The sequence below is a fragment of the Taudactylus pleione genome, unplaced genomic scaffold (assembly GCF_031769625.1).
Source record: "Taudactylus pleione unplaced genomic scaffold, aTauple2 ptg000066l, whole genome shotgun sequence".
Taxonomy (NCBI): domain Eukaryota; kingdom Metazoa; phylum Chordata; class Amphibia; order Anura; family Myobatrachidae; genus Taudactylus; species Taudactylus pleione.
The window spans coordinates 27,485,711-27,507,670 of NW_028284468.1; the positions used below are offsets into that span (position 1 = coordinate 27,485,711).

A 21,960-nucleotide genomic window follows, 5' to 3' on the forward strand; every position below is an offset into this window, starting at 1 on the left:
ACATACACGCTCCTCCATACTACCCATCAGTACACACAGCACCCCATATTACATTGTAGTATACACATACACCCTCTCCCATACTACCCCTCAGTACACACAGCACCCCATATTACACTGCAGTATATACAGCCCCCCTCCCTGAAACTACCCATCATTACACACAGCACCCCATATTACATTGCAGTATACACATACACCCTCCTCCATACTACCCCTCAGTACACACAGCACCCCATATTACATTGCAGTATACACATACACCCTCCTCCATACTACCCCTCAGTACACACAGCACCCCATATTACATTGCAGTATACACAGCCCCCCTCTCCCATACTACCCCTCAGTACACACAGCACCCCTATATTACATTGCAGTATACATAACCACCCTCCCCCATATTACCCATCAGTACACACAGCACCCCATGTTACATTGCAGTATACACAGACTCCCCACAAGTTATCTGCATCTCTTCCTGTACAGAGCAGCAGCAGGAAGCCAGGACAGTGTGGTGAGGGAAGGCAGCACAGCCTCGGGATGGACATCAGCTTCCGATATTTCACTACCATCAAAGTATTCCTTGCGATGGTAGTGTTTTTACCATTTGCTGGCGACTTTCTGTCAGTAACCACCATCGAATTGTGTGTAAACTATGGCAATCCATTAGTTACCATTGATTTGTAAGTGTTGATGGCGGAAGCCCGGCCATCATTTAATGGTGGGCTTCCAGTGACAGTTCAAGTTCAGGCGAATAGCAGGAAGCGGCTGGGCTAATTCATGCAGCCCACTGAAAACAGGATGTAGGTTGGCTGGTCCCTGAGAAGGGGCCAGGCACTGTGTCAGACGGCCCGATATGTGTGCTGCCCTGGCTGCTGGTGCTTTAGTTTGTGGGTGGCACAGCTGACCAGCAGTACTGCAGATTATTCAACCATGCCTGCAATGAGCTTCTGCGAATGCTGCCGCAATCGGAGCTCAGCAGTTGTGAGTCGAACCATGCAGCTGTGAGGGCTGGTTGGGGGGACAGGGGACCTAGCTCAGTGGGAACTGTCCTGATTTCCTGTAGGGGCAGGTAAAGTGTGGATGGGGAGTTCAAATATTTAGGTTAATAAAGATGGGGGAGTAAAGCACAACAAACAATTTCATGATCGACGAACGATTTGACGTCACTTTTCCTGGCCACTCACCTCCACCATTTTCTGCCAGTCGACGGAGAGTCAGAAGATGCAGTGTGAGGTTGTTTGCTGCTAAACTATATATCGTTAACAATTTGCAGTTGTTAACGACCCATCTATATAGTTTGTACAATTGTTCCATGTGTATGCACAGTATCGTTTGTCCAGGAGTATTCAGGAGTTCAAGGGAAATTGTTAACGAGATCAGATCATTACTTACATGGTTTCGCGTGTAGGGGCCTTTAGTGCTATGAGGTAGTAAAGCTAACCATTACACCATCTGTGCTGCCCTACGTCTATAAAGATGTTCATTACAAACAAATTGCACTTCATATAACAATATTAAAATAACATATGTAGCTAATATTACAATAACATGTAGCTTGCATTATTTTTTAAATATTAATAAATATCATTATTTAGTGCAATGACCGCAATCATTCCATTGTTACAGGTGTAACTAACCTATAGTCATACTCTGACTTGTATGCTTACTCCGACTTAGGGTATGCTAAAATGTATAGTTCCACAAATTTGGTCTAAGCCTGCGTATACAGTAACATACATTTCGTTTTCCTCGTGTTTATTTATGCAATTCACGGCAACGACATCATCTTTGCCGACGTAACGGTAACCAGTGCTCACTGTCACCATAATAATCATCTCCAGGTTCCACTGGTTTAAACCCGTTCCTCCTGCGCCGCCTTTTACAGTCAACAGGGAGGAGCCCCGGAGTAATCCCTCCCTTCCTCCCTCTCCTTTCGATGGAACGGACAAGAGGGCGTGACCGATGTCACCCTGCCCCTTCACGGATTGGCCTATTTCCGCGGAGGGGAGTAACCATAGCAGAGAGTCGCGGGTGGTGATTGGACGGTGCGGTTGTCCTCACGTGGTGGCTGACAGCCCTGGCTGCTCCTGATATCTGGGCGCATCGTTTGTGCGATATCGGGACTGGAGAGATCGCTCAGCTCCCGATTGCTGTCTTCTCTCTCTGACGATCCGGTCTCGGGGAGTCCTTCGCCTCACACGCGGCTGGGAGCCTGCAGAGCGCACTCACGAGGTAAGCACCGGTGAGACCGTTAGATGCAGCGCTATGTACAGTATGTATAGTGAGGTTACACACACCTATGCGCCGTACGCACATTGGGTTCTGTCATCCCAATGCATAGTGTTTATCCATTATGAGCGATGGAACATGTACAGGGAGCTGCTGTCAGGCTCCAGCGCACAACACATAGGATTGCACAAGCGATCCTGTACTTGTTTACGTAGCTCCTTGATTCCTCAGCACAGTCCCCGGCATCCAGGAACAGTGTCCTTGACATAATTAGCAGAGGGTGCAGAAGCCCCTGGGTATCTCTGTTATCCTGTGTGTAGGATCCCCATTATCTGATGTGAGATGATGTGTTGCTATATGAAGGATGAAATGTTACATGCAGTGATCACTATAGGTGTTGATCTCCATGCATCATCATTATTGCAGTTTTGACATAAAAAAAGTCAACATAATATTGGCAAATGTTTCTGTTAGAGAAATGTAATCATATCTGTGTAAGGCTATAATTGCCCAATTACTAGCACAGTATGGAGACCCACAAAATATTTGCTGATCTGGTGTTTGTGTGGAACTGAATAATGCTAAGTGTATGACGTCTGAACTATGCTCGATAATACTGTATGGCGGGTGCATGGAACCCAAAAGCATTAACTGGTATGCTGTGTGTGGAACACAAAAATGTGTGTTGGCATGGCAAGTTTGTGGTACCTAAAAATGTTTCATGATATGGCATGTGTCTGGAATCCTCATAGTTTTGATGATATAGGCTGTTTGTATGTATGGAACCTTGAAATACTCTATTATATAGTGTATGTATAGAACCCTGAACATCTCTATTATATAGTGTGTGCATAGAACCATGGAATTGTCTATTAGATAGCTCATGTATAGAACCCTGAAATGCTCTATTATATAGTTTGTGTATGGAACCCTGAAATGCTCTATTATATAGTTTGTGTATGGAACTCTGAAATGGTCTATTATATGACGCATGTATGTATCCCCAAAAAAAGCTTGACAATATGGCGTGTGAATGGAAAGTACAAAAAATGTGATGGCTTATGTGTGGTACCCCAATGAGCTCCATAGGTGAAACATAGACCTCAAAGGATTAGAGAGGTGTCGGATGGAAAGACAACGCCACATGTGCTGAAATACCACAGTTCTCCATTTTACATTTCCATTTTACTGCACACGGGCTGATTCAGCAGTGGACGCTGATGTGGCTACTCACACAGATTCCTGAGTATCGGGAATCTGCATGCACAGGACCTGTTCTGCGCATGTGCAGAACGGGTCTTGCCAAATCGCTTGCAGCCCTCCCCCCTATGCATCTGCCTGATTGACAGGCAGAGGCGTTTGCGGAGTGGTGTAGGGGCGGGGGCGGCCTGTTTTCCCGGAAACTCTCCCGGCCTCTGTTTTCCGGGAGGGACAAGGCCAGGGTCTGCATCCATGGATGTGGCTTCCAGGCCTTGTAAGCCAGCCAGCCTGTGTAAGCTGAGGCTTACTCAGCTGGCCAGTACTGCACAACTTCGTGACCGATGGTTGCGATGGTGATCCTAGACCGCGACCTCAGTCACAGCGCTGGGATTGCAGATGCTGACAGGAGGCGTCTTGTCACTTCAGACGACTCCTGCAGCATTTGGATTTTAGCAGGACGGAATTGCAAAGCAGCTTGTGTGCGGCTGTCCACTGTCAATTGTAGACTATTCTAGGGCAGTAATCTACACATATGAACACAACATACAAAATTAATATTTTTTTCTCATATTTAAAGTGATGTGCAATGTAGAATTTTATTTTCCATGAAACTAGATACAGCTCACACAGGATTGTAAAAAGAATTAACTTTTACTATTAATTAGAGGAAGTGATGTCTTTGGTGTGAAGATTTCATTGGCTGTCCATCTCCCTATACATGTAGATTTTTGTTTACAAATGAACAATGGCGGTATTTGCTTGTCTAGGATTAAACACATCTATGTATGCATTGCTGGCTGATCTGCAAATCCTTGAGGCATGCACATATAGGATACATCACTGAGCTTTAAGCAATGTTCCTGCAGTAGAACACATATATTCTCTTATTATATAACCCATATATGAACTTGAGTATGGAGTACCCAAATAAAAAATCTTATTTAGTGAAGTCATTTTAGAACTTGTCCAGAAGAGTTTGCTCTTGTTTGGTTGAAATGCAAAGTGAGAAAACTACCTGGGAGATCAATATGTAGATGCTGACAATGTTCTCCACATATATACCATATTATAGGCTACATTTAGTTTAGTATCACGATACTAATGCAGCCTGTATTTACCCTTACCTGTCCTGCGAGGATCCATGGTGTCTCGCTACTCAACAGTATCCTCCTGGTGTGTTGCCGGCAGCATTTTGCTATGTTGACCAATTTCATAAACCTAAAGATAAAAATCAGTTTTTCTCCTACATTGTCACCATAATACTAGGTAGTGCTAATATTTCTGCAGGCTGTAGCTACAAAAAATAATCCAGATTGATTGGATTTTAATTAGCCAGGTCTGAATCTGCATGACCAGTGAATTCATTCAGTAAAAGAGGGCAATAAACTAGTGCATTGTTTTGGATCTTCATTATTTGATAATTCAATTTGATTGCTTAATGTTCAAATTTGAGGAATTGTACCCTACACATGAATGAGCGTTATTACTTAGAAAAGGTAATCTATAGGGAGAAATAGATGTAACGCTGGCCATACACTGGACAGTAAGCATTCAGGTGAGCCGATGAAACGAGCCTTCAGAATGACTGTGGTTCAGTGTATGGACATGAGTGATGATCATTCACAGGGCCTGATTTAGTTGTGTACGCAATGCTGATATTTACGCAGATTGCCATTGTTCATGCATGTAAGCTGCACTGCGCAGTGATTGAATTGTGAATACGCTCACACATAGGATTCACTCAAAGTGAGTGACAGGTAGTCAGCATTTGGCGGAGGTAATGGGTGGGGGTCGTTAGAAAAATGCAGGCCCATAGGACCGTTTAAAAACTCACGTGTCGGACCGTTTCAACACTGTTTGCTTGGCGTTCTTGCTCGCAACAGGAGATCCCTCTGTGAGTCTGGAAACCCGCTACATCTGCGACAACTTAAGGTGCCCACACACATACCGATGTCCTCACGATACGATTTTATGGCCAATTTCCTCATGAACTTGCACGGGAGCTCCCTTGCCGTCGTGATCACGATTTGGAGATAAAAATGTCCAATCTGACTAAAGATCTATCTTGCAGCCAATGCATTGTATCCCAGATTGGCTAATCTGCCCTACAGCACGGCAGATCAGAAGATGCGATGTACGACGAGCGGGGACGCGCATCGGCATCGTGCTCGTGAGTATAAACTCACGATTTGTACTTTTTTTTTACCCGATTCGTCGTCACGATTCGTCGAAATCGGCCAAATCGTGTAAAATGTCGCTATGTGTGTGGGCACCTTTAGACTTAATCAGAAGGCTAATGGCAGACTGATCTGCGTTCGATGTTTCCGGTTTTGTACTTGAGCGGCGGATGTGAGATGCTTTCACTAGCGTCTCTAAGCACTGGACTGTGAGTGACTAATTAGCATATTTTCGCAATTGCGTTCTGTGAGAGATCACAGCTGTGATGGCATTTGTGTTCATCTCTGAATCAGGCCCACAGCTTAAAAACGGCTGAAAAACGGTCTGAATCGTTTGGTTATCAGCCCTGTCCGATCCTCCCGTCTGTCATTCAGCTGATTCCACACTGTGAATGTAGTTCACCTCCATACATCTTGCAGTATATGGAGGTGCTCAGATTATCGGGCAGTCGCTCCTCCCCTCGTCCATTCGTCAGACTAATTGTGTAGTCTAAAGCTGGGTATACACTATACAATATATAGTACAACATATAATTCAAAGTGGATTGGAAGGATATATCTTACACCTCGTATAGTGTGTATGCCCGACCCTTTTTTCACAACGGTCGTTCATCCCATCTGCTGTTCTGCATGGCAGATGGGACAATGCAGTACACGACGTGGTGCTATTACAAGCAGGGACATGCAGTCAGGGTGGGCAGGGGAGGCAGAGCCTCCCCTGTTATACTCCCTCCCCTATCATACTCACTGTCATGCTCCAGAGTTTTGATCTGAAAACTGTTTTTATACATGTGTGCCTCACCAGCCATTGACCTCACCGCAGGTCACTGATTACAAGCAACATGTAGTGATACATCACGCCATCGTACGCCCGGTTGTGCTCAGTGGCGGCTCCAGGCACGGGCAAGCCGGTCCGTTGCCCGGAGCACCATTGTATTTGGTGGGCGCATAAAACGCACACACCCTCCCTCCCGGTGCTAGTCTGATTATGTAAGCTCAGGGGGAGGGAGCGGAGGAGGGAGGGGGTAGCAACACAGGACGGCGCTGGGCACAGCAAAGCCTAGTGCCAGCCCTGGTTGTGCTGGGTGTATGGCGCAGACAATGTATTGTTACATCGCATAGGACTGTGGCTGGGTCACTGCCTTACCAGCACTATAAGCAACTTACTTACTGTTTGTTCCAGAATTGTTTTGCAGTATGTCCAAGTAATATTTATTTATTTACTTTCTTTCCAATCCGTCTCCTCCCTTTCTTGCAGACATTTCCACTGACTCAAGTACACAAATGAGAAAATAGATTTATTAGTAAGCTAGTAGTGTGACAATAAAGATATGCTAGAGGCTAGATATAGTAATGACACGCTCTGTTTATGAGAAATCTGTACCTGATGGTTTGCAGGGTATTTGTGAAAAAGTGCTATTGGTGAAAAATATAAAAATAATACAGTAGTATATGTACAGATGTGTCCTCATACACCTGGAGTATATTTACTGAAGTGCGGGTTTTTAGAAGTGGAATTGTTGCCCATGGCAACCAATCGGATTCTACTTATCAGTTATTTATCACCTTCTAGAAGATAATAGCTAGAATCCGATTGGTTACTAAGGGCAACAACTCCACTTCTAAAACACAGCACTTTAGTAAATATACCCCCTAGACTAGAGTCTATACGCTATACCGTGCAAAACGCCCAGCGCGACTGAGCCGCTCTGAGAGCTGTAGAGTACTGTGTTTTTCTTTAAATTTTGCATCTTATTTGCATTGCGTTCGCTGCAAAACACTACTAGTGTACTAGAGCTGGCTGTGACTTTAGCCACACAGGAATTACACAGTTGTAGCACAATAGAACTTGAAGTGAGAAAATCTACAGCCGCTGCTTCATAGCACTTTGTATACAGGTGCAGACTAATTCATCCACAGATGTACAACTACCACACATCAAATTGATCATTGTAATCTAGCAGAGTAGTTTTGTTGCTTCCAGTTGTATTATTTATGTGAATAAGATGCACATTTTGAGCAAGAAAGACTTCCAGGTCGACCATGCCGCCCGGGACCTGGCGTGCCATGTGTTGCTGGAGGTGGGTGCGTCTGTGCACAAGATGGTGGCTGAGTCATTTACATACTTCTGCAAGTCCGCTGCATACTGAATCGCAGCAGTGACAGGCATTGCATTCACCTCTGAGTCAGGCCCCACTCTATCTAACTATGTATGTATATATATATGTATGTATGTACTCTATGCTCAGACCAGGGTATTGCTTCCTGTCTGGTGATTTATGAAGCTGAAAGAAGGCCGTGCCCTGGAGTGTAAGGCAGGATGACTTTCTAAGGGAATCGGTTGGAATCCCGACAGCGGCATCCTGGCAGAGGAGGAAATCCCGATCGTCAAAGGTAAGTATATACTAACCTATTTCTACCCCCTAACCCTCCCCTAGGGGTGCCTAAACCTATCCCCCCCTTCCCTGCCGCCTAACCCTAAGTCCACACCAGGGGTGCCTAACGCTAGCCCTCCCTTCCCCTAGCCTAAACCTAACCTCCCGGGGGGGTGTGTCTGACCTTAGTTCCTCCCCTAAACCTAACCCCCCCCCCCCACTGCTATCCATGCTCGGCGTCCCTTCCATCAGGACGTCGGGCTCCCGGCGTATGTCTAATGACAGGTGTCGGGATATCAACGCCTGTCTTCGGAGAGCTCAGCAACACCAAAAGACCCAGAAGACCAAGGAAAACAACTGTGGTGGATGACAGAAGAATTATTTCCCTGGTGAAGAAAAACCAAGTTGGCCAAATCAAGAACACTCTCCAGGAGCTAGGTGTATATGTGTCAAAGTCAACAATCAAGAGAAGACTTCACAAGAGTGAATATAGAGTGTAAAGATGTAAACCATTGGTGAGCCACAAAACAGGAAGACCAGATTAGAGTTTGCCAAACAACATCTAAAAAAACCATTACAGTTCTGGCACAACATCCTATGGACAGATGAGACAAAGATCAACTTGTACCAGAGTGATGGGAAGAGAAGAGTATGGAGAAGGAAAGGAACTGCTCATGATCCAAAACATACCACATCATCAGTGAAGTATGGTGGTGGTAGTGTCATGGCGTGGGCATGTATGGCTGCCAATGGAACTGGTTCCCTTGTATTTATTGATGATGTGACTGCTGACAAAAGCAGCAGAATGAATTCTGAAGTGTTTCGGGCAATATTATATGCTCATATTCAGTCAAATGCTTCAGAACTCATTGGACGGTGCTTCACAGTGCAGATGGACAATGACCCGAAGCATACTGCAAAAGCAACCAAAGAGTTTTTTAAGGCTAAAAAGTGGAATGTTATGCAATGACCAAGTCAATCCCCTGACCTGAATCCGATTGAGCATGCATTTCACTTGATGAAGACAAAACTGAAGGGAAAATGCCCCAAGAACAAGCAGGAACTGAAGACATTTGCAGTAGAGGCCTGGCAGAGCATCACCAGGGATGAAACCCAGCGTCTGGTGATGTCTATGCATTCCAGACTTCAGGCTGTAATTGCCTGCAAAGGATTTGCAACAAAGTATTAAAAAGTGAAAGTTAAATTTAGGTTTGTTTAGTTTGTCATATTACTTTTGGCCCCTTAAAAAGTGGGAGGCACATATAGAAACCGTTGTAATTCCTACACCGTTCACCTGATTTGGATGTAATTACCCTCAAATTAAATCTGAAAGTCGCTAGTTAAAGCACATATTGTTTGTTTCATTTCAAAGCCATTGTGGTGGTGAATAAAGGCCAAAATATGAAAATTCTGTCAATGTCCCAATATTTATGCACCTGACTGTATAACCTTTGTGTGTCCTAAAGTCCCTGCCAACTTCAATTGTCGAGCTACAGTATAGTGAGTTGTTTCAAGGAGTTGGTTACGGGATGCTGGAGCTCGGGATCCCCGACACTGGCATCCAGATAGGGTTAGGATAACGTCACCTGTGCAGGTAAGTATTCTAACCCTCCCTCCACGTACCCTACCCTCCCCCCTAGTGCCTAACCTTAGCCCTTCCACTAGTACCTAACCCCACTACGTACCGTTGGGATGCTGGCGGTCGATTCAGGTGTCAGGATTCTGACTAGTGTTGGGATATCGGCACCGGCATTTTGAGCGCAGTCATCCCGTACACTAGTATTTCAACTACATCCCATTTCGAGCTGTCCTCCAGGCATCATTCTATTTGAACAGAGTATGACAAAAATCTATTTGCACTACTTGGTACCACCCCATTGATTTTGGCTTTGTATTGTAGTGGAACACAGCAGCTCTAGATGGAGTATTAACTACTCTGGCCCCCAGAGGTTTGTAGGAGTATAAGGACAGCTATATAAACTCTAGTAGAGTGAATGTTCAAGGTACTGTGGTTATATTACAGTAGGTCTATTTCACACAGTTAATACTAAACGTCTAAAAAGCTAACCCCTCCAAAGGAGGTAACCTTTAAAGCACCAATCACAAGCTATAAGAAGCAGCTTGGTGATGACATTTTTTCCATGGATTGTTTCTTCAGACTGCCATTAACTATTGTTAATAATGAGGCAACCACATGCTGCAGTAGAGAGAGCTCTGTTTTCACTGTTACACCCTCTCCCTCCTCCAGTTGCCATCAATTGACATGGTGGGACATGCGCCTAGCAGTCATTCTTGTTTTCCCTCCAAATAGATTTTGAAATAATGATTTGTAAAAGAACAGTTAGGAATAATTACTTATGCATGATTATATTGCTATTTAACGGAATTGTTGCTTTAAGCACACTTGACTACTCTCCTGGAACGACCAGGAGGCTCCCAAAAATCAGGTGGCACTCGCAGCCAACCAGAAGAATGAGCAAGTCTCCCAGAGCTTCCTACCAACGCAGCCGCTGGTGCCCAATTTCCAAGTGACGTGGGCCGTACAAGTGGCTGATGACGCATTTCGCTTTAAATTGCTTTATTGTGGCCCCCACCCCATGCTTCACAATGTTGGTAATTGCGGGATTGTCTACACTCTAGTGGGTGTGGGGCCAAAATGACACAATTACGTCACTACACTTCAGCATCGGCAGCTTCAGCCGCACCATGTCGCCCACACTGCCGACCTGACTGCCCCCTCCCAAAGGTCGGCAAGTATGGCTTTAAGGGGCACCAAAGAGTCTAAACCTTCTAAAAGTGGAAAAGTTGTCCATACAACCAATCAGCTTCTAGCTATCATTTTATCTTGTACATTCTTAAAATGATAGAGAGAAACATTAAAATTATCTTTTTACATTGGCAGACTGCATACATAGGGGTAAATTCAATTAGCCCCAAGCAGGGTTATATGCAATTACACTGGCGTGTAAACTCCATGTGGCAATGGCACATCAACTTGCTCCCATCTCACCCTGGACTCTTAGGGGTATATTTACTAAAGTGAGAGTTTTTAGAAGTGGAGATGTTGCCCATAGCAAACAATCAGATTCTACTTAACATTTATCTAGCACCTTCTAGAAGATAATAGCGAGAATCTGACTGTTTTCTATGGGCAACATCTCCACTTCTAAAAACCCACACTTTAGTAAATATACCCCTTATGGTGCAAACACACGGTCAGATTTTCCTTCAGATTTGTACAATAACGATTTTAAAAATCGTTCATATCTGAAAGAATATCTGACATGTGTCCCTGCAATGATGAACGATGCGCGTTCCTGTTTGTCAGATAACGATATCTGACATCTGATGTGTTTGCAGTCAGATTTGGTCAATTTTCATTCATTTTAATACTGTCAAAATTGTTCGTAGTTCATGATATTGTTGGTAAAATCGTTCAAATCAAATCGTTCGTCGTTTATCGTTCGTCGTTCATCTGACAGATCTGACCGTGTGTATGCACCATTAGAGTTTTGTATGCAGCCCTACAGGGCAGTGAATAAAAATCTGAGTTCAGGCTATCTTTAGTGACACATATGCGTACACTTAATCGCACAGCAAAATGACTCGTGGCTGATTAATTTTACCCCATAAATACTCTATAAGATGTTTCTATAAACCTCTAGGTAATCCCTAGTGGCCATGTGATCCATGATTGCTTATTAACCTTTCACACAAATTCCAACAAATATTTTTTTTTTTTTTGGACAAGGTTATAGTTTTTCTAGCCACAACCAGTGACATTCCCAGGAATAACAAGGATTTATTAATAATTATTTCTTATTAGATAAAACTCCTTGTTTTTCTAAATAATATTGTGATTCGTACTCTAGCAGAAGTATGGATTGACCATCAGCTATACTTTTGTTCTAAGATTGTACACTGTATCAAATGAAACAAAGTAGAGTTCTAAATCTGCTAATTGTGATAATCTGCTTTTATTAAAAAAGTACCAGTTAGTAACAATTTAAGCAAGTGCAAGCATGTGTACGTTCAGTAATTAGTTGAAATCTTAGGGTTGTTTTCTTAACTGAAACTATTCAAAAGTAAGCTGATAGAATAGATGCAATTCACAAAGCGACACCTTCAATTCCTGTTGCTGTCCTTTCAATATTTGACACAAGTAATAATGAAGTGTATCCCATTAACATATTTATTTAAAATGACCACCACTGCACAGCATTGTGGGCCTGATTTCACTACGGATCGCAACTGCCTATGCAATTGCGATTAAGCACACAGTTCAGCTGCGATAGTATGCTAATCCATTGCTATCACTATCCCGTCACAGCACTACACAAGGATGCCCAATTAACTTAGCACACATACGTACTGTTTAGCAACACTGCAAAACCATCGGTACAATGGAGTACCATCGCAGTCTCATGCACACTTGCACAAGCCCTGACCTTACTCAGAAATTGCTAACTTCCACGCACGTTATGAGACCTCAGACTGCATAGGCCGTCACAGTGGCTAATTTATGCTGTAACGGCGTGTGAACACACTGGGATACCTGTGTTTAGCAGCCCACCCCTTCCGTCACTTTGCGTTATCACTGCTATCACAGTCCTGATCGCAGCAGCCAGTTTTTCGCACGCGCACTTCGATGCATGCGCACTACGCAACAATCACCCGATTTTGTGTGTAATCACAGTTGCGTACTGTAGTGAATCAAGCCCTGTGACCCAATATTTAAGATACCATTTTCATATTGGACGTGGCTGCCTTTCTTTCCAGCCTTTTTGTTAAGGCAAATAGCAATCCAATAATAAGTGAAATAATATCAATCTATATATAAAAGGAAAACGTCAATACATTGAAACGTTGGTGATACAGGGCCACTTCCTTCTCTCTTTTGTGTTCCTGATTGCCACTGCAGAATTGGTATGTATATAATCAATAGTATGGCCTTGGTACAGATTATTTTTCCACATACAGTTGTTCCCCTTCTTGTCTTAATAATTTGTTTCAGCGGTACACCAAGGCATCTATCCCAGTAACAAGAAATCAGAGTCAAGCGTCTAAAGCCAAGAAATGACGGCTTGCTGAACTTCACCATCAGTTGCAAATCGACTTCCACCCAGGTGCTACCTCAGTGGTCCAAAGATATGGAAATCACTTGGTGCCCGGACAGGGCTGTAGGGAAGATGGTCTAGTACCTACCAATGGTAGTTCTGTGACAACTCACGCGTGTGGTTGGCTGAGTGTGGCCTGGCGTTATCGTGCAGCGATAAGACACCTGTACGCAGCAGCCCAGGTAGTTTCGACTGATTGCCTTACGCAACTGGCTCAATGTGTTACAATAGCAGACAGCATTCACAGTATCTCCCTTGGTGAGAAAATCAACAAGTCGCCATGACCTTCTGTGCTGATGGAGTTGTTTTGCGTTTCTTTGTCATGGATACTTGCTTTGTCTCCAGTGTCACATGATACACTTACTTTCATTGCCTGTAACAATATGCTGCAGGAACTGCACTCCCTCCACATAGTACCACGTCAAGTGCGCAAGAGACAATCCCATCCTATTGGTTTCGTATAGTATGTACACCCAGTCTGTCCCTCACGACAGTCGTTTATTGCATCGTCTCAGTTCTGCACAGCAGATGGGACAATGCAATGAACTACACAGTGCTGTTACATGCAGCATGTAACAATATAGATATACGTTACTTTTGGGCTCTCGCACCATCGAATAGTGTGTACGCAGCTTTATTCTCTTGGATTCAGAAGTAAATTATTGAAAATGAACATTGCAAAGGCGATAAGTAGTTTTCTATATTGTTAAATCTCTAGTTGCTTGGCAGTGCAATGGGTATCTAAGAGGCTGGATGAAGTAGTTGTGCTGAATTGAACATGTAAACAAAGCCTCATTTTGCTTGGTCAGGTTGACATTAAGCCGATGATAACCAGGTCATCTTTATCGTCAAAGACAAACTGAAATGGTGTTTTTATTTGTGTAGGAGATTTGCCAAGTCTAACTCATTGAGCTATATCTGGTGCCAAGTCAAATACGTAGTCCTATATCTGTTGCAGACCTATATCTGGAACCCGTCCATTAAGCATTGCAATATTTAATGCCCATACTATGCATGGCCATAAGCAGTGATTATAAACGTGGATAGTGTGTCTATGTATGGCACAACATACAATTCTAGGTGAGAATGACCGGGTATGTATTATATATGTTTAATCAAGATACAAATACAATGGGATATAATATAAAAAGGGGTGTATATATATTTATTACCAGTTATTTATATAGCGCACACATATGCTGCAGCGCTTTACAGGGAATATTTGGCCATTCACATCAGTCCCTGCCCCAGTGGAGCTTACAATCTATGTTCCCTACACATGCGCGCACACACTTACACACTAGGGTTAATTTTTCTGTTGGGACCCAATTACCCTACCAGTATATTTTTGGAGTGTGTGAGGAAACCCAAGCACAGGGAGAATATACAAACTCCACACAGTTAGGGAAGTAGTGGGAATCCAACCCATGACCTCAGTGCTGTGAGGCAGTAATGCTAACCATTACACTGTCTGTAAGGTATATGGCATAAAAATACAGTATGTCCGAAGGTCGGTAAAAGATTCCAGTAAGCTGAAGCTAAAGCAGCGTAGCCACTTACAGATAGTGGAACAACAGTAAGATTACAACATTGTAATATGTCGTTTAGTACAGGCACCCTTCCTCATCCCTGAACATGGCCAATCTGTCGTTATCGGCAGGTTGACCGTCCTATTCAGGCAATGATTGATGTCGGAAACGACCAGGGATGCGCGCTCCCGCTGGTCGTTTCTGACATCAAACTGCCCGATTAATGACCGATTTAACGATAATCGCTCATTTATATCTGCAAGTGGATACGCGGCCTTAACAGAGAGAGACATGCAGGGTAAATTAATTGAAAAATTGAACTTCATGCAGAGTAATGGAAAACTTCATGCACAGCAGTGACAATAGAGCAGTGTATGGGAACAAAGCATGAACAATAAGAAAAGAATGTTACAATATGTAAGTAATAGGATCACCGTATATGAGCAATAAAAGTAATTAAAACAAATTATAAATAGTTGATACTAAACAATGCAAAGTGTTGACGCTGTGTGGTCCAGGTATGGGTGGTTAGTTATACCCTGAGTCTGTCCTTTATCAGATCTGTAAAAAGTCCTACGCGCACCTCCTACCTTATGGGTTGCATATCAGCGCAGTCTCTGTATTAAAGATCCCTGTGCAGGAGCGTGGTGTCACTTGTGATGTACTGTGTGGTGTTCCTCCATCCTAGGTCCGCTCTCTGGGCCTGATTCAGACCCATTCGCTAGGCTGCGTTCGCACACAGCCGTCAGCAGCCAAAGTATGCAAATCCCGCGATCGCTAGCAAGACATTAACACGCCAACTATGTCTTTCCGTGCGATCGCGGTATGTATTTAGATGCCCACCAGCCTGACAAACACGCCCACTTTCCCTTAGTAACATACGTCATCTCCAGGAAGTGTGTTTAAACAATCGGTAACATAGGACTCATACCCAGCACTTGTGGCTGACAATACCCTACCGCAAGCACTGCAAGTGCTGCTGTGTGTAATTCAGCCATGTGACTTTTATGCTGACGATGCGCCTTAATTATGCACACCCTTGAAAAGGCGTTCAGACGCACAGACACGCCTGCATTCGCACCACCACACCCCTGTTACCATCGACCACCCCCTGTCACCACCCATAAACGGCACGTCCTGTCACTCATGTTTACGGAGCGTCTGTGTACAGGGTGTGAATGCTTCCCGATCGCATGGACTAGTTTGCGAACGTGCACTGCGTCTTGTACGCATGCGCAGATTGCAAACATCGGCAGGCTATGTGCGAACGCAGCCTAGCGAATGAGTCTGACTCAGGCCCTCTGTTCCTTATAACTGTCTGGGATGAAAGGTGGCAGCTACTGTTCGAATGGGTCCAGGAGCTTCGGCGGTGAACGTGCACTTCTTTCTCACCACCGGGTAGCTACTTCCTGGTTCTGCTTGGCAAAAGGGGGCGTGACCAATGCGTTTCACCTGCTTGTCTACTGCGGGCTTCGTCAGGGCTGGGATGTCCTGTAGCTGTCAGCTAGTCCTCTATTTAAGTGTAGGCTGCACTTCTCCTCCTGTGTCTGTTTGGAATCAGACTCCAATTCCTAATCTGTTGAAGTTGGAGTGTCTTTTTTTTGGGGGGGTGAGGGGGGGAATCTGTCCCCTATGTTATGACTCTCATAGTTAATTCATACATAAATTGTGTTGATTATTATAACTTCCAATTGATTATATGCATATACATCATAGGTGGTAGAAGTGCATATAAATAAGGGATAGGGTAGTAATTCAAAAGCATGGGCAGGTGGTAGTTTCCAGATTGTTGTAATTGATGAATGGATGTAGGGATGTATCAGTCCACCTGTAGCTTATGGTTCCATATGGGGGTATATAGGTAGAAGAGTGTCTGTATAATACGGTTGTTGAGCTAAGAAAATTAGAGATACCATTAGAAATAAATAAATAAGTATAAAAATAAATAATAAAAAAAAAATTAAATAAAAATAAATATAAATTTAATTTTAAGAATACAAAAATTAAAAATCAAAGAATAGAGAAATAAGATTGAAGTGCAAATTGTGAGTCAACAGATTTGTGTCGGTCATAAGTTGATGTTCATGATGACGGTGAAAAATTAGTTGCTTGTAGTCTGTTTTTGGGTTTTCTGTTGATATGTAGGTAGATATGTCTTGTGATCATAGACTGGTTATGTATAGGAAGGTCCTTCAATACGGTGTGGTGTTCTTCTCCTGAGCTTAATTCATTGTATATTTTGCTTGCTGGCTTCATCCCCATATTGAGGGAAAGCGTTGCTGTACCTGCATAACCAGGGATTCTTGAGTAGTCTCCCTCCTCAGTACTGGTCTGGCCTGTCCCTGCATAGCTTCCAAGTTTGGAAGTGGTTGGGTGTAGCCAGGGTAGTATGTATGTAGGTATCACTTTCAGCCATATTTCTCCCTCCTAGGGTGTACATCATTCTTTTAGGAATTCGGAGAACTCAAGTCTTTTTTTGTTATGGTTTTTAGTTTGAAGATCCATCATGTTTCTTCTTGTGACATGGATCTTATATAGTCCCTGCCTCTCCATGCTATTTTCACCTTTTTGATAGCTGTAAAGGTAATCAGGCTGGGGTCACTGTTGTTTTCTTTGTTGAAGTGATTGGAGACACTGAGTGTATCCACTCACTTCTTCATGTTCCTATGCGGAGGCTGAGTTTTCTTGCAGTTCTGCCTACATACTGTAAGCCGCATGGGCAGGTGATCAAATAGAATACTCCTTTGGGGTCGCTGGTCATTGTACGAGTATCTTTGATTTTGTGGGTGGTTCCCATAGAGTTTGTTTTAATTTCTGTAGTGGGAGCAGTATGTTTATGCTTTATTGTTCTACAGGCTAGGCATCTATTGCAAAGATAGAACCCAGGATTTATTTCTCCAAGCCAGGTTCCTCCTTGTTCTTCATTATTTTCTTCTAAGAGTAGATGGTTTTTTAACTAGCTTCTGTTTGATGGTTTGTGCTTTCTTGTATAAAAATTTAGGTTTTCCTGGAATGGCGTCCTTTAGAGACTCGTCTTTCATTAGGAGGTGCCAGTGTTTGCTGATGATTGTTTCTATGTGCTTATGTTGGTCATTGTACTTCGTGATAAAGAGGGGGCACATGTCGTCTTTCTTCTTCTTTCTTCTTTCTTCTTCTTTCTTCTTTCTTCTTCTTTTTCTTTTTCCTTCTTCTTTTTCTTTCTTCTTCTTTTTCTTCTTTTTTCTTCTTTTTTCTTCTTTCTTCTTCTTTTTCTTCTTTTTTCTTCTTTCTTCTTCTTTCTTCTTCTTTTTCTTCTTTTTTCTTCTTTTTTCTTCTTTCTTCTTCTTTCTTCTTTTTTCTTCCTTTTTCTTCTTTTTTCTTCTTTCTTCTTCTTTCTTCTTCTTTCTTCTTCTTCTTTCTTCTTTCTTCTTCTTTCCTATTTGTATTTCTTGTTGTGGTGTTTGCTTTGTCTATGGTATCTTCATTGTAGTTTCGGCTTAGAAATTTCGACTTCAGAAGTGATGCAGTTTCGTCTAATTCTTTTAAACTGGCCCCCTGCTTTAAACGGCTATTGAGCCAGTTTTTGTGGTGGTTATTTGTTGGTGGGATGAAACTCTGGCAGTCAACTGCTTTGGTGTATGTCTTCGTCTGTATGGTTCCATCTTCAATGTAGATTAAGTCTAGGAAGTCGATGGTTTGTGCACTACATGTGGCCGTAAATTCAAGGTGTTTGTCGTTCTGGTTGATATATTTCACAAAATGGTTAAATTCTTCCATGCCCCCTGTCCATATTACAATCACGTCGTCTATATACCGACGCCAGACAGCCAGGTGTTCTCTACGTGTTGTTGGTAAAAATGGTATTGTTCTCCCACTCTGCCATAAACGGGTTCACGTAGCTAGGGGCAAACTTAGGGCCTAATTCAGACACGCTCACAAGCGGGTCGATGGTGGCCTAATGCGCATGCGCACGACGGAGGGAGCTCCGTCGTGCGCATGCGCGAGACCCGCATAGCGACAGCCAAGCTGTCGCTATGGGTCTCGCACCAAAGGGGGCGTGCTGTCGATGGTGAGTGACAGCAGGCCCCGTTTGGTGGGCGTGATGGGGGCGTTGCTGCCCAGACGGAGGCGTTCCCATGGGAACGCCTACCGTCTGGGTCCGGCCCCACTGACATCACTAGTGATATCAGTGGGAGTGCTTTTTTGGCTCTGATAGAACCAAAAGCACTCCTGGGCTTGTGGGAGCGAGACCCTACCACAGGGTCTCGTCGCAAGCCCGATGGTCGCGATGGTCATGACCATCGCGACCATCTTTTTGGCCGCTCGCATAAACTGTGGGTGGTCACCCACAGCTATGCGAGCGGCCAGGAGGCCACTCCATTTTTAGGTAGGAGGGCCCTGATTCAGAGCGAGCGCTCTGGTCAGAGCATCCGGCTCTGAATCAGGCCCTTAGTCCCCATAGCTGCGCCGCGAACCTGTCTATAGTGAGAGCTCCTAAACCAAAAATTGTTATTTGTTAAGATGAACTTGATACTTTTAAATATGTAAGTAGTTAAATCCTCCTTGATGTTGGGGTCCATCTTCATGATTGCTTCCACTCCTTCGCAGCCTTGTTCGTGATCAGTGCACGTATATAAAGATTTGGCTTTGAATGTTGCCAGGAGGCAGCCCTTTTCCCATCTTGTTGTATTCAGTATTTCCAGAACTTGTGTCCCTGAGGTAACTGTCTTCTTGTATGATTAAAGTTTGGAGAATGATATCTACATACTGTGAGAGTTTGGTGGTTAGTGAACCTATTCCGGATATTATAGGGCGGCCTGGTGGATTGTTGCAGGTTTTGTGGATGTTCGGAAGGAAAGAGAATACCGGTAGAATTGGGTATTGTTAATTTATGTAATCGTATTCCGCCTTATTCAGAATCCCCCCTCCCTTTTGTCCGCTAGTTTAATCACGATCGAGCTGTTTTCTTTTAGACTCTGTAGGGCCTTTTTTTATTTTCCAGTGAGATTTAAGGTGCCCATCCACTAGCAGACATGAAAACGACTGCATGATTACGACATTGTAATCGTGCAGTCGTTTGTCAGTCTGTGATGAGCCTGCTCTGAACGAGCAGTCGTTCAGTGCAGGCTCATCAGTCAACTGCAAACATGCACAACCTGACGTTATCGTCAGGTTGTCCAGCATGTTTGCACGATGATGGATGTCTAAACGACCAGCGGGCACGCGCATCGCTGGTCGTTTTAGACATTTTTGCAAACGATTGAACGATCGTTATCGTTCAACCGCTCAACTTAATCGTCTAGTGGATGGGCACCTTAAGGATTCTTGTTCTTTTTCTTATTGTGAATCTTCTTGTTTTATTCCCCAGATTTTCTAGATCAAACTCAACTCCTTTTTCAAAGGCTTCTATGCATTCCCCTTTGGCATGTCAGGGGTAGAATGTGGACTTAGGGGCTGATTGAGACCCGCTCGCAAGCGGGTCGATGTTTTCCCCCTGCACATGCGCTGCCTCTGGCGTGCCCATGCATGAGACCCGGCCAGCGATGGTTGCTCCGGGTCTCGCACCTAAACGGCGCGGCTATCCATTGTGATTGATAGCTCGCCCCGTTTTGGAGGCGGGCGGGGAGGGTGGCTACACAAACGGAGGCGTTCCCGAAGGAACGCCTGCCGTTTGTGGGAGGCACCAGTGATGTCATTGGTGAGCTTCTGGCTCTATTTAGAGCCGGAAGCTCACTGGGGCTTGTGGGAACGAGACCCTATCACAAGGGTCTCGTCGCAAGCCCCAATGGTCGCGACCATCACCAGGCTGCTCGCAAAAGCTGTGGGTGGTCACCCACAGCTATGCGAGCGGCCAGGAGGCTGAAACATAAAAAAAAAAAAAAAAAAATGCCCTGATTCAGAGCGAGCGCTCTGAAAGGGTGTCCGGCTCTGAATCAGGGCCTTAATTCTTAAACTTGTGTAGTTCTTAAACTGGTGTGGGGATGAGAAATTGTGTCTATATCTTCTTCCTGTTTCCTAGTTCCGTTGTTCATGCATTGTTCCTATATGCTGCTCTATTGTGTTATATATTATCCTTTTTATAATATATCCCATTATGTTTATAACTTGATTAAACATATAATACTTACCTGGTCATTCTCACCTGGTATTATATGTTGCGCTATACATAGACACACTATCCACGCTTATTATACAACATATTACAGTGTGAATGGGGAGCACACCCGTGTCTATTGGCCACAGCACAGATTCCTCAACAAACAATAAATCCCCCAAACTGTACATCACGAGGTGCTCCTGAGTAGCACATCACACCATACGCATACCATAAGCAGTGATTGCTCCCATACTGGGGCCAGTATCCTGGGACTTTAAATACCTTCTGTAGTTCAGTGCAGGATACAAAATGGCCCGATCAGCCATACTGCTGTTCCTTTCCTATCCTGCGCTAAACTTCCACAGCCAATTGGAGTCCTTTTGAAGAAGAGTTACCTCAACAGTGAGATCTGTTCGGGTAGAAGAAATGGAGGGGCATTACTGCTTAACTGCCCCGTGTGACAACATATATAATATGTATGTAATGTAATATATATAACATTTCAAATGGATCCACCAATATTGCTAATCCTTCCAAGGATCACTTGCCAATATGTTTACATACATACATACATACATACATACATACATACATACAACACAGCAGGAGAGTGCAGATAGGGCAGTATTAAAACTGCACACATAAATAATAAGAATTAATTTCTTGGTTACCATGTTCCCCGAATATGATCAGATCTACTTTGTGTGCTCTTGTAAAACAAGTAAAATCACCCATGTGGTTATGCGTATGTTAGTAGGTAATCACAAACACATTACTAGGTGGGAATTATAAACTCTTACGGAATATAACTTAGTGTGATCTCTTATTTCATAATAGTTCTCGCAGTTGTGGGCACTAAATACCTGGAGGCTCCTCAAACTGTATTAAAGCAGGTTCTGGATTCTACAGTGATATAAACTTTGCTAAAAGCCATAAAGGCTTCCCTTCAAACACTTATTACCAGTTACTTAAGCCGGGTACACACTGGGACGATGTCATTACGATTTGGTCAAATCGTAACGACATATAGTGCCGTGTGTATACACGATAAGCACGCTTCCGTGTCAGATTTGATGTGCTGCATATCATACCTGTCGATATCGCAAGCAGCCCCACTCATGTCATTGTTCCGTCATTCATAACATCACTATATGTCGGCCTGACGGTACACATTGCCCAGTGTGTACCCAGCCTTAGAATATGGAAAGGATTATTAGAATGGACAAATAATAAAAATACATCTCTTCAATG

At 43.7% G+C, this 21,960-nt stretch overlaps 1 protein-coding gene across 2 annotated transcripts in view; it reads left to right on the plus strand.

The window, feature by feature from the left end:
- The first annotated feature begins 2,045 nt into the window (after window positions 1-2,045).
- Window positions 2,046-21,960, plus strand: part of ABAT (4-aminobutyrate aminotransferase) — a 160,263-nt gene continuing 140,348 nt past the window's right edge. For both annotated transcript variants that reach the window (XM_088466747.1, XM_088466748.1), the window contains exon 1: window positions 2,046-2,238. The gene's annotated coding sequence lies outside the window, so the exon portion shown is untranslated. The remainder of the gene's footprint in view (window positions 2,239-21,960) is intronic.